Source organism: Pteropus vampyrus, unplaced genomic scaffold (assembly GCF_000151845.1).
Source record: "Pteropus vampyrus isolate Shadow unplaced genomic scaffold, Pvam_2.0 Scaffold79, whole genome shotgun sequence".
NCBI classification, from domain to species: domain Eukaryota; kingdom Metazoa; phylum Chordata; class Mammalia; order Chiroptera; family Pteropodidae; genus Pteropus; species Pteropus vampyrus.
Genome location: NW_011888860.1, coordinates 1,512,061 through 1,523,413, shown reverse-complemented (window position 1 = coordinate 1,523,413; position 11,353 = coordinate 1,512,061). Strand labels below are relative to the sequence as shown.

The following is an 11,353-nucleotide window of genomic DNA, read 5'->3' as shown; positions in this document are numbered from 1 at the left end:
TTTTTTATAATCCTTTGTATTACTGTGGTGTCAGTGGTCCTTCTCTTTTATTTCTAATTTTCTTTATATAGGTCTCTTTTTTTTCTTGATGAGTCTGGTTAAAGGTTTATACATTTTGTTTATCTTTTTAAAGAACCAGCTCTTGGTTTCATTGATCTTTTGTACTGTTACTTTTAATTATTATTATTGTTTTGTTTACTTCCATTTTGATCTTTATTATTTCCATCCTTCTACTTACTTTGGGCTTTGTTTGCTGTTCTTTTTCTACTTCCTTACAGTGTAAGGTTAGATTGTTTGAGATTTTTCTTGTTTCCTCATATGACTGCTTTTATTGTGTCCCATAGATTTGGGGTTGTCATGTTTTTGTTTTCATTTGTCTCAGGTTATATTTTGATTTCTTTCTTGATCTCATTGTTAACCCATTGATTGTTCAATAGCATGTTATTTGGCCTTCATGTGTTAGTATGTTTTTCAGTTTTTGTCTTGTAATTGATTTCTAGTTTAATACCATTATGGTCAGAGAAGACACCTGATATGATTCCCATCTTCTTAAATTTATTAAGACTTGTTTTGTGCCCTAAAATGTGATCTAGCTTGGGAAATGTTGCTGCTTTGGGGTAAAATACTCTAAAAATGTCAATTAAAATCTGATCTATTGTACCATTGTTTTCTTGTTGATTTTCTGTCTGGAAGATCTATCCGTCAATGTCAGTGAGGTGTTAAATTCCCCTACTATGATTGTATTACTCTTGATCTCTCCATTTACGTTTGTCAGTATTTGTTTTATATATTTATGTTCGGTGCAAAAATGTTTACAAAATGTTTAAAAGGATTATATCCTCTTGTTGGATTGATCCCTTTATCATTATGAAGTGATCTTTCTTTCCCCTCTTATTATAGTGTTTGTTTTAAAGTTTATTTCTCTGATATAAGTATTGCTACTCCAGGTTTTTCTTTGTTCTCATTTGCACAAAATATTTTTTAATGTCTTTTACTTTTAGTCTGTGTGTTTCTCTTGACCTGTAATGGATCTTTTGTAGACACCATTTGTATGGATCTTGTTTTCTTATCTATTCAGCTACCCTATGTCTTTAGATTGGAGCATTGATGCCATTTACATTTAAAGTGATTATTGGTAGATACAGTAGCTATTGCCATTTTATTATTTATATTTATGGTTTTTCTACCTCTTCTCCTTCTAAAAGAAGTCCCATTAACATTTCTTGTATTACTAGTTTGGTGGTGATAAACTCCTTTAGCTTTTTTTTTTTTCAATCTGGGAAGTTGTTTCTCTGTCCTTTGATTCTAAATGATACACTTGCTGGGTAGAATTATTTTGGTTGTAGGTCCTTTCTTTTTCGTCACTTTGAATATTTTGTGTCAATCCCTGCTGGCCTGCAAAGTTTTTGTTGAAAAATCAACTGACAGTCTTATGGGAGCTCCCTTACATCTAAATGCCTTTTAAGATTCTTTGTCTTTAAGCTTTGGCACTTTAATTATGATGTGCCTTGGTGTGGGCCTCTTTGGGTTCATCTTGTTTGGGACTCTGTGCCTCCTGGGCTTGTATGTCTACTTCCTTCAATAGATTAGGGAAGTTTTTCATCATTATTTCTTCAAATAAGTTCTCAATCTTTTGCTTCTCTTTCTGATACCCCTGTGCTGTGAATGGTGGCATGCTTGATGTTGTTCCACAGGCTTCTTAAACTATCCTTATTTACAAATATTCTTTCCTCTTTTACCTTTTTGCTGTTCCAGTTGTGTTTTCTACTACCTTGTCTTCCAAATCATTGATTCAGTCCTCTACTTCATCTAATCTGCTGTTGATTCCTTCTATTGTAGTCTTTATTTCAGTTATTGTGTTCTTTATTTCTGACTGGTTCTTTTTTATGGTTTCTATGTCCTTTTTCATGCTTACTGTCTCTGTGTTTCAAGAAACTCATGTTTCTTGAAAATCCTTAAACCCATTGTTTTGAACTCTGTGTAAGGTATCTTTTGTGGCTCTATTTTGTTTAGTTTTTTTTTTTTTTTTTCTTGTAGTTTTCTCCTGTTCTTCCATTTGGGACATGTTTCTTTGCCTCCTCATTTTGGCTGTCACTCTGTGTGTGTGTGTGTGTGTGTGTGTGTGTGTGTGTGTGTGTGTGTGTGTGTTTTAATGTATTAGGTAGATCTGCTATGTCTTCCAGTTTTGGCAGGGAAGCATTATGTAGTATGTGTCCTGTGGGGCGCAGTGGTGCATTTTCAATCATCACCTGAGCCAGGTGCTTCAGGAGTGTCCATTGTGTGGGTGGTATATGCCCTCTTGTTGTGTTTGGTCTTTGATTGATGTTGACACATCAGTGGGTGGGATTGACCCACGACCTGCACTGACTGAAGATTGGCCACAACCACAGCTGTATGGGGACAGACTCCACAGAGTGGGATTTGCCTCAGCGGGCTCTTGTGCCTGCTGAGATTACCCTTTGGTTGTGTCGCTTGTGGGGCTAATCAGATGGTGCTCTGTTGTGGTCTGAAGCTGGTCACTGTGTGTGTTGGTTCTGGTGCCTCTTGAGAGGGGCTGTGTTGTAGTTCTAGGTCAGCCGCTGCCTGTGACCAGCCCAGGGCTACCTGATAGAAGCTACAAAGTGGTCTGCTGTGGTTCCTGCCTATGCTGGACCTAGAGGTGTGTGGGAGAGGCCATGCTGCGAACTAAAGCTGGCTGCTACCAGTACCAGTCCTGGAGTAACTCAGGGTAAGGCCCATTACACCCCGTGGCCTGCCACCACCTGCCAGCTGCCTGTAAGACTCAGCCTGTGAAAGAGCTTCAGGTGGTATAGGAGTTGGGTGAGGCGGGGTCTTAGTGAGTTACCAGGGTGTTGTGGGTGGTGTTCATCAGGTTAATGCAGATTTAGATTTGGCATCAGTGCTGAGCTTGGGGTCAAGAGTACTTTGAGGCCAGCAGCTGCCTGCTTGAGGCCTGCAGACCCCTGAAAGTTGTCCAAGAAAGACTGCAGCATGGGCCAATGCTGGCTGTCCACCCCCAAAACAGCCTCCAGTGGTGTGACAGTTGAGTATAGCAGGGTCCCAGAGAGTCACCAGGGTTGGGCAAACAGAGTTCATCAGGCCATTGCAGGTTCAGAGTTTGCCATGCAGGGGGCCGGGGAGTGGGGCGGCGGAGAGGACTCAACACAGGAAAGATGAAGCCTGCCCACTGGCTGTGTGAGAAGAAGTCTCATTACAGGGACAGTGCTGGCTGTTCCTCTAGCCCTTGCCCTGAAGCCATACAACTTATTCTCTCCCTGAATGTCTTTGGTGCCTCCCCAACTGCAGTCCCATGCTGGAGCCCAGGTTGAATACCTGGGAGCAAGAGAGACTGTGCACAGGCCCTTTAAGAGGATGCCTGAGTTTCCAGCAGCCTTTTGTCTCACCTGGTTGGATGGAATCCCCACTGCTTTTCACAGCTAGATATTGTGAGGATTCCTCTTTCTGTCCCTGGTCCTCTTGCCTAGGGAGTTCGGTTTTGGGCTGGGACCTCTTGCTCCTTAGAGGGGTTACCTCTGCAGCTGAGATATCCCTCTGATGCTTGATCACTAAATGGGGGCATTGCGCCAGCCTGTTTTGCATCTCTGCCCACCCCGCCACCATAGTCTCAACATGATTTCTTTATATCCTTATAGGATTTCTGTTTAGCTAGTCTTCAAATGGTTCTCCAGGTCGATTGTTCTATAAGTTAGTTATAATTTTAAAGTTGTCCTGGGAGGAAGTGAGTATAGCATTTTCCTTCTCCACCATCTTGACTGGAACCTTCGGTGTCTTATTTTCTTAATTTGAGTATGGAATAAGAAGGGTCAGTTATGTCTAAGGTATAAATTTCAAGTTGGAACTCAAACCCATTCACAAGAATAACGTAGAATTTTCAACAATTTAATGAAATGATTTTCATTGCCTGGGGTTTTCTATGGCCATAATTACCCAGTTGGGTCAATATTTCTTAGATTTCCTACTAGTTTGACTTGGTTTGTGTCCACTCTGGAACAACATGATTTTCTAAGAACCATTCTATCCAGTGGTCCCAGTTGTATTCTGTGGGATACTGAGTTTCCATGAAGCATCTCAAGATTTTATGTAAGAATCTTGGACCATGACATTCTTTTCCATTTCTAGGATAAAATCACTCAGGAGTATCTCTTGCAAAATACAGAATGCGCTAAAGGCTTACATTATTAAACATGTAAACACCACAGCAGAATTAGGACCAAATATGATCTCTCTTTCAACTTTTTCTTTAAATTTTATTAGTACTCTAATTTTAATAGTAGCAATTGAGTTTTTAAATAATGTTTACTATTTTAAGGTATATCAAGGATAACTATAAATTACTATGGGCCTTATTCAACCATTTTAAAGCAAAGGGAAGCCAATTCAAATTTTAAAGATTTTGTGTCCTGCAGGGCTTGAATGACTTATATGGTAATCTGATCCAATTCCCAATCTAGTGTTTACAGAATTTTTAAAAAAATAATGTTTACCTTCAGCTGGTAGAATTAATATTTTCTGTTTCTGACACCTCGTGTTCTTTGTTGATGAATTGAGATTGAGAGTATGTAGAGATTCTGAGAGGAAACATTTCTGTTTGAGGTTTCTGTTTTCATCATGATAGGTAGGTAAAGAGTTCCAGACATCTGTTTTGTGCTAAAGCTTACTAGAAGTGTCACCGCCTTTGAGCAACGAAGAGGAATTACTTCTGTCCTTAAAACCAAAAATAGATGCTCTTTCTCATTATCATAACTCAAAAGATCATCTTTTTTAATGAGATGGGTGCATCCCTTGTGGTTTTCGCAGATTAATGCACAGTTTGGAGAAAAATAGCTCTGGTAAGATAGATAATGGAAATTTTACTGAAATTTATAACAACAGCAACAACTTTATTCTTTTTCTTTTTTCTTCAAGTCTTTTGACCTTTCTTCCTTTTATTTTTTATTTATTATTTTTTATTCTTAAAGGCATTCACTTGTCTTATTTTAACATATTTAACATTTACACATTTCTCACTGTATTTTAACTTCAAAAGATAATCACCAGGGGAGAAAAAATTATTTGCAAGAAGAATTGGATGTGTCAGGATGTAGATATGCTGTATATAGTCTAACTTGCATTACACAGCTCTGCAAAGTATTGTGCATTAATGTCTTGGCAGCTGGAAGGAGAAAAATTGCTTCTTTGCTGATTTTAGAAAGTTCTGCCTGATTTTTGAAAAGTGGGGCAAGGGAAAATAAAATTAAGAAAACAGAAGTAATTTAAGAGAAATAAGGTAATGTATATGAAAGTTACTTGTAAACTGCTGAATAACATAAGATATTGCTTACTATTACTGCAACGGTTTTGCTTAAAGTGAGAAAAAAGATCCACAAAGATCCAATAGAGAAAAATGGGAAAAAGAGAAAATAAATAGCTTGCATAAGAAAAAATTAAGAAACAAAATGAGAACGTCATAATGGGGGAGTTTTGCATTCTAATTTTTTTATCTGAAAATGCACAAGTACTTAAGTTTAAAACGAGTACTTGTACTTGCAGTTAATCTTAAAACATTTTGTTATCCAAAAGGAAAGTTCTATTGAAAATAATTTGGGAAAAAAATATTATCATGTGAGCTGGTGAGAGTTAGATAGAGAGGCAGATGACTCTCTCAGCTTGGAATAAAAATGTGTTTCATGGGGGTTATGTACTGTGTTCCCAATTAGTTAAGGTTTAATTTTCATTTGTTGATGTTGTCTGAGCCTTCCATTTTGTTCTCATTCATACCTTTGCAAAGTAGATATAGTTAACTCATTTTACAGATGAGGCATTGAAGGCTAATTGTCTTACCTACAGACATTTCCTGTCCAGTGACAAAGCCCTCCCTTCTCCAGGTTTTTTATTCCCACATTTCCACAGATACTTCATATTAAAGCAATTGATCTGTTGTGTTTCTAGATATTCAACTTATTGGGTTTCTCTTTAAAAAGTTCTTGTTAAATAATAGTGATCACTTACAAATAACAACTCCATGTCATATTTTAGGCTTGGTTCTATTTGTACTAAATGACTTCAAATGAACCCTACTTAAGGATTGGTATTTGAATTATCTAAGAACCAAGGAATAAACAAAAAAGACATTTCAACTGCCCAAGTATGAATTCAGAGTCTGTGCAGTGTGCCCTCAGACCTTATCTGAAGCTTGGTATTTTAAGTTTAGTTCTCTTATACTTTTTTTATTTTGTTTGGTTTCCAAAATCATAGCTGACTTGAAGAAAGGAAGGATTGGTATTCTTGACAGAAATGAGACTTGACTCTTGTGGGAGAAGAGATAACCAAACTATTAAAGGCAAAGAAAATATCTCCCAAAGCAAAGTAGTCAGCGGCCTTCGACTAGAGGAGCATACAGCCCTCTGTGCCTTGGAAGTTTGTCTTGTCTTTATAAGGATGCTTAGTCTGATTACTAGCAGTGCACACATAAAGCCAGGCTTATACCCTGTCCCTCTATTCCATTGGTTTATCTGCTACTCAGATCCTGACTCAACTTGGCTCTGGACTTGTATCTGTAACTTGATTTCACCTTTGACTCTCCAAAGTGTATTTATATCTGTGCTTCCCTTGGTGTTTGAGTTTCAGCAGTCTCTGCCTTTTGACTCTCAAGAGTGTCCTGTTGCTTTGAACTCCCCACCCAGCTCTCCTCATGGAGGTTGAAACTCAATTTCTGCCTAGTATCCACTGGGCCAGTTCCTTTTTCTCAGAGTTAATGTTCTCATGTTCTGACAGAGCAAGATCATTGATAGTCATATTGATGGTCCTGTGTCACCAAAGATTAATCATATTCTATATTCTCTGTGAAGACGTTACCTTTTAGAAAAAAAATCAATTCAGTATGGTTGAAGGTAAACCTACTTTATTACTTAGATGGGTAGTCTTTCAACTATTATGAAAATCTTCATCATTCTCAATGTCTTACACCTTGAGGCTTTTAAAAAAGATTATACAGTGTAATAACTGCAGAACGATTCAGAGAATTCTAATTTAATATTATAGAATATAGAGTATATTATTTTTGAATAACATAACCAACTTTATTAGTAGCTTGCATAGCTTTCATATCAAACCATGTTGTGTTAAATGAAGCCTTTTTAAAAAAACATTTTGTTTACAAATTTGTCTTTTAGGTCAGTAGCAACTAATACTTTCCTAGAGACATTATGATATCATAAAATAGTTGGAAAGGAAGATGGTAGAATAAGTGTTGTTGACATGAAATATTTACTTTGAGAGAATTCTTAGCATTTTTGCACCACATCAGCATAATGGGAATTTGTAGGAGAAGAGGGAGGCATTAATGTGCCTGCCTAAGATTAGTGTCCTTGTAGAGGATTTGTGCTAGTGAATATAGTATGGGCAGTACTATAACTATAGTAATTAAAAAGTTGCAAACTAAACACTTTGTGGATTAGCATAAATGTTCCTTTTCTCTCCTTGATGGCTTGCATTCAAGTGAATAGTGTATTATTCATCTTGGTCTCTTAGCTTTCTTACCAAGAACAGAAAAAAGGATGACGGTCTCAAAGAATTGTTTCCTTCTTGAGATCTTGATGATCAGATGGGCAGAAACAGATTGGACCAAGTTATTTTTTAACAGTTCAGAAAAATGTCACACAGTATATACTAACAACAAATAAACAAAACCACTATTCCTCACTTTTGGAAACTTTGTCATTAAAGTTATTTCTAGACAGTACCACTGTATGATATGTAAAATGTGTTCAATATGATCAGTGATCCCTCACAGGTTATGTGTTATAAAGTAAATGAAAAGATGAATAATAGAAATATAGATTAGGACGAAACCATAAACCTGTAACTGAGTGAATTTTCAGAATTTTCAAGGAAGCGAGACTATCTATTGTCCCAGTGGGTTGAACCTGAGCAGGTTGCTGTGTGAATGAGCATCTGGGAGGAGAGGCGCCATGCTGTTAGAGTAATGACGTCCTGTCCTTCACACAGAAGGATAACAAAGAAGTCAGGCAGATGTAGAGTGGGCAATTTCTATTTCTTTGTATGCTCAAAATGTTCGCACCTACCTATTTCTCATTTCAGAGGCATCTTGTATTTTGTAATTCATTATTTCTTAATCCTCTTAACACAAAATATTTATTTATGAGTTCATAAAGATTTTCTTTTGTGAAGAGGAAAGGAAATGCAGTTGAATGCAGTTTGCAGCTTGGCTTTGAGTCAATTAGGGTGGGAAAGAAAGGAATAGAAAGACTATTTCTGTTCTTGCTCTTTAATTGGCCTCCTTAATTGTGTGAACTCTTCACTTATGCATTGGTTTATTGATTTATCCTGTATTTATTGACTGCTTGCTATATATCCCATGCCCCATGGGTACAAAGGTGAATTGCCCAGTCAATAGGCATCCGATGGCTGTGAAACTATCTCGTCCTGGCTGACTTCAATGATGATATGATTTTTATCTGGAATTCTAAAATTCTGTCATCTTCCAAAGATGGCTTGGAGATGTTCATATTAACAAAACAGACATGCTGTGAAGCAACCTCAGAGCTTTTGATGTCACAAAGACTGCCTAGAGAACATAAAATCTACTTTTCAAGGCATTTTCATCGCATTAGATTTTTTAACAATCCTCGCTACTTTTGGCATTATTGGAGTGTTTTCCAAGAACTAAGTCATTCCACCCACTTCTGCATTTGCCAAAACTTGAGGTTGAAGAGTGGGCAGGAGACTGTAGTGAGATGACATTTCTACTGTCTTAGGAGGCATTATGCTGAGAAATCGCAGGGGCAGATGCTGCTGTCAACTCCACTCTCCTTCTTCTTGCCTTTACTTTCAAATGTCTGACTCTTCATTTTCATCAGGTTAGTCATGCTATGAGAGATCTTTGAACTGAAGCATCTTAAGAAGCCTTATAAGATGTTAGGTAGTTGTTTCACTTAATTAAACCATATGTGAACCTTTGGAGAGATTTCCACTCAAAACCTAAGATCATTTTAGAAGAGAGTTCTTCTATATCTTTTACTTATATAATATTTTTTTATCCTCTTAAGTTCTATGGTGCTTACTCCACAAACACCCCTTTCCACCTTGATGTTTGCTGGCATATATGTTTATTTACCTCAGAACAGAGTTGGGCTACTTTAATTTTGGAGGGTAACATGTCAGAAACCAATATTTTCGAGATCTATGTCCTCAATCTGTTTATGTGTCAACTCATTCTCAGCAGAGAGCCTTGTCAATTTATATACAGTGCTGATGTCATTTTGTCTATTGCCTCCAACATTCCAATACTGTTACCTACAAACTCACTATGACAAGATTTGTTTTTATTCTTCTAATTTTGATAGCCTTTTAATATCAGAGGGCTGTAGATTCTCCTTCCTTTTCAAGGTCAGCCCCTTCATCTGTATCCTGACCCTTTTTCCCCACCTCCTTTGGGATCTTATTCCATCCTTACCGTCTCCCTCTTGTACCTTCAACCTTTCTCGCTCTACTAATTTTTTAAGCTTATTAATATGGTCTTCCATTAGCACTTACCCCTTCCAATAACTGTCCATTCTCTTTCCTCTTCTTTTCTGCTTGCTGTGTTATATCTGCCTCCACCACTTCACTGAAACCGCCTCAATCAAGGTGGCCTGCTTAAGTGTCAAATCCAGAGGTATATCTTTCATTTCTCATCTTTATTCATCTCATTGTATCCCATGGTACCTCTCTGCCTTTCTTCCTCAGTCTTTTTCAAAAGATCTTTCTTCTGCCCATTCTGTCATTATTCATTTTCTCTATGGTTTTGTTTTTAGCACTAATCTTCTAATTTTCTCATTCTATCCAAATTCCTTCAGGTTTTTTCCCCAAGCTTCACACTCAAGAATATCTGGGTATTCCGACATGAATCTTCTACACCTCAATTTCTAGCACCCCAGACGTAACCCCTGTCTTCCTTATTAAATTTGTTCCTTCTTCTGTATTCTCTACCTCAATTGTCACTCCTATCTACCCACATGTAGTCAATTACCAAGATGTTCTGCTTTTGGTGTCTGGATATTTCTCTATACTGATTCAGCTCTACTTTTCCCTTCTCCAGCTACTTCCACTGACCTAATCCCTGCACATCCTCTCTAACTAACAACCTAACTGCTCTCCCTGCATCCACTCTGCCCCTTTTGAATCCATCTAGAGAGAGTAATGCTTCCATAACCCAGATCTGATCCATCAGTGGCTGTCTGCAACCAGGTTAAGTCAGAGTTTTTGGATACGTGTACAAGGTTATGATCTGGCTCCAGGCTTCTTTCCTGGCCTCACCATTCAGGGTCCATAATACTGAGTTACACCATGCATTTTATTACCTCTATCTTTTCCATTGTCTTGTGTCCCATTCCCAGCTTGGCTGAGTCTTACCCAGCCCAAGGACACGCCAGGCATTCCTTTTACTTGGAATCCTTCCCTGACTTCTTTATTTCTGGGCTAGGTGCCCCTGCTTGACATGAATCTGAATCATTGACTCATCTGACAATCCTACCAGGTCTGTTTTGTGTCTCTTTTGGCTCCACTAGACTTCACTTTCCTTAAAGACAGAGACTGCGTCTTATTCATCTCTGTACTCCCAGTGTCTAGCACAGTGCTTAGAATATAGCAGGTGTTCAAGATATGGGTTTTAAATGAAAAATTAATAATGACAGTAAATTTGATGTTTATAAAAATGAATAAAAGTAATCTATGCACAGTAGTTACCTTTAGGAAGCTTCTAGGGTATTGATAATATTCTGAGTTTTTATCTGGTGTGTTCAGTTTAGGAAAATGCATTGAGCTGTTCACTTGTGTCACGTGTACTTTTCATTTTCTTTTTTATACTTTTCTATATATATGTTTTCCTTCACAAAAAGTTTTTTGAAAAATCACTTTGACATCTTATCTACCCAAAACAGACAACTTTTTCCCATTCAAGCTTTTAGAGTTTTTACAGGATATTAGTTCAAATGTCACAGCAAAGATCCAGGCTAGTACTCTTCCTTGACATTAAAGAAGAGTGAGATGAAAAGCATCAGGGAAATATGGATGTCTTGCCTGGTCTTCTAAAGAGGGCCAGTGAGACCAGCCCTGATGGACAGACTTGCAGTGACCTGCACTTCTGTCACACTTATTATAGGGGCCACATGCTAATCATCAGCGAGCTTGGTGCCTGCCTGCAGTGACAGGGAGACTTTATCTTGGATATGGCTATGAATAATTCATAAATGTAGTTATCTGGAAATTTGTGGTCATGATTAGCATTTTAATGAAAAAAAAAAAAACGCAGTCATTATTCTAAATCTCTGTTTTGTTTCTGCTTTTTTTTTTT

The 11,353-nt window shown here is 37.6% G+C and overlaps 1 protein-coding gene across 20 annotated transcripts in view; it reads left to right on the top strand.

Moving 5' to 3' along the window:
* The window catches only part of APBB2 (amyloid beta precursor protein binding family B member 2), a 338,648-nt gene that overhangs the window by 118,334 nt on the left and 208,961 nt on the right, over nt 1-11,353 (top strand). The gene's annotated exons all lie outside the window — the stretch shown is intronic.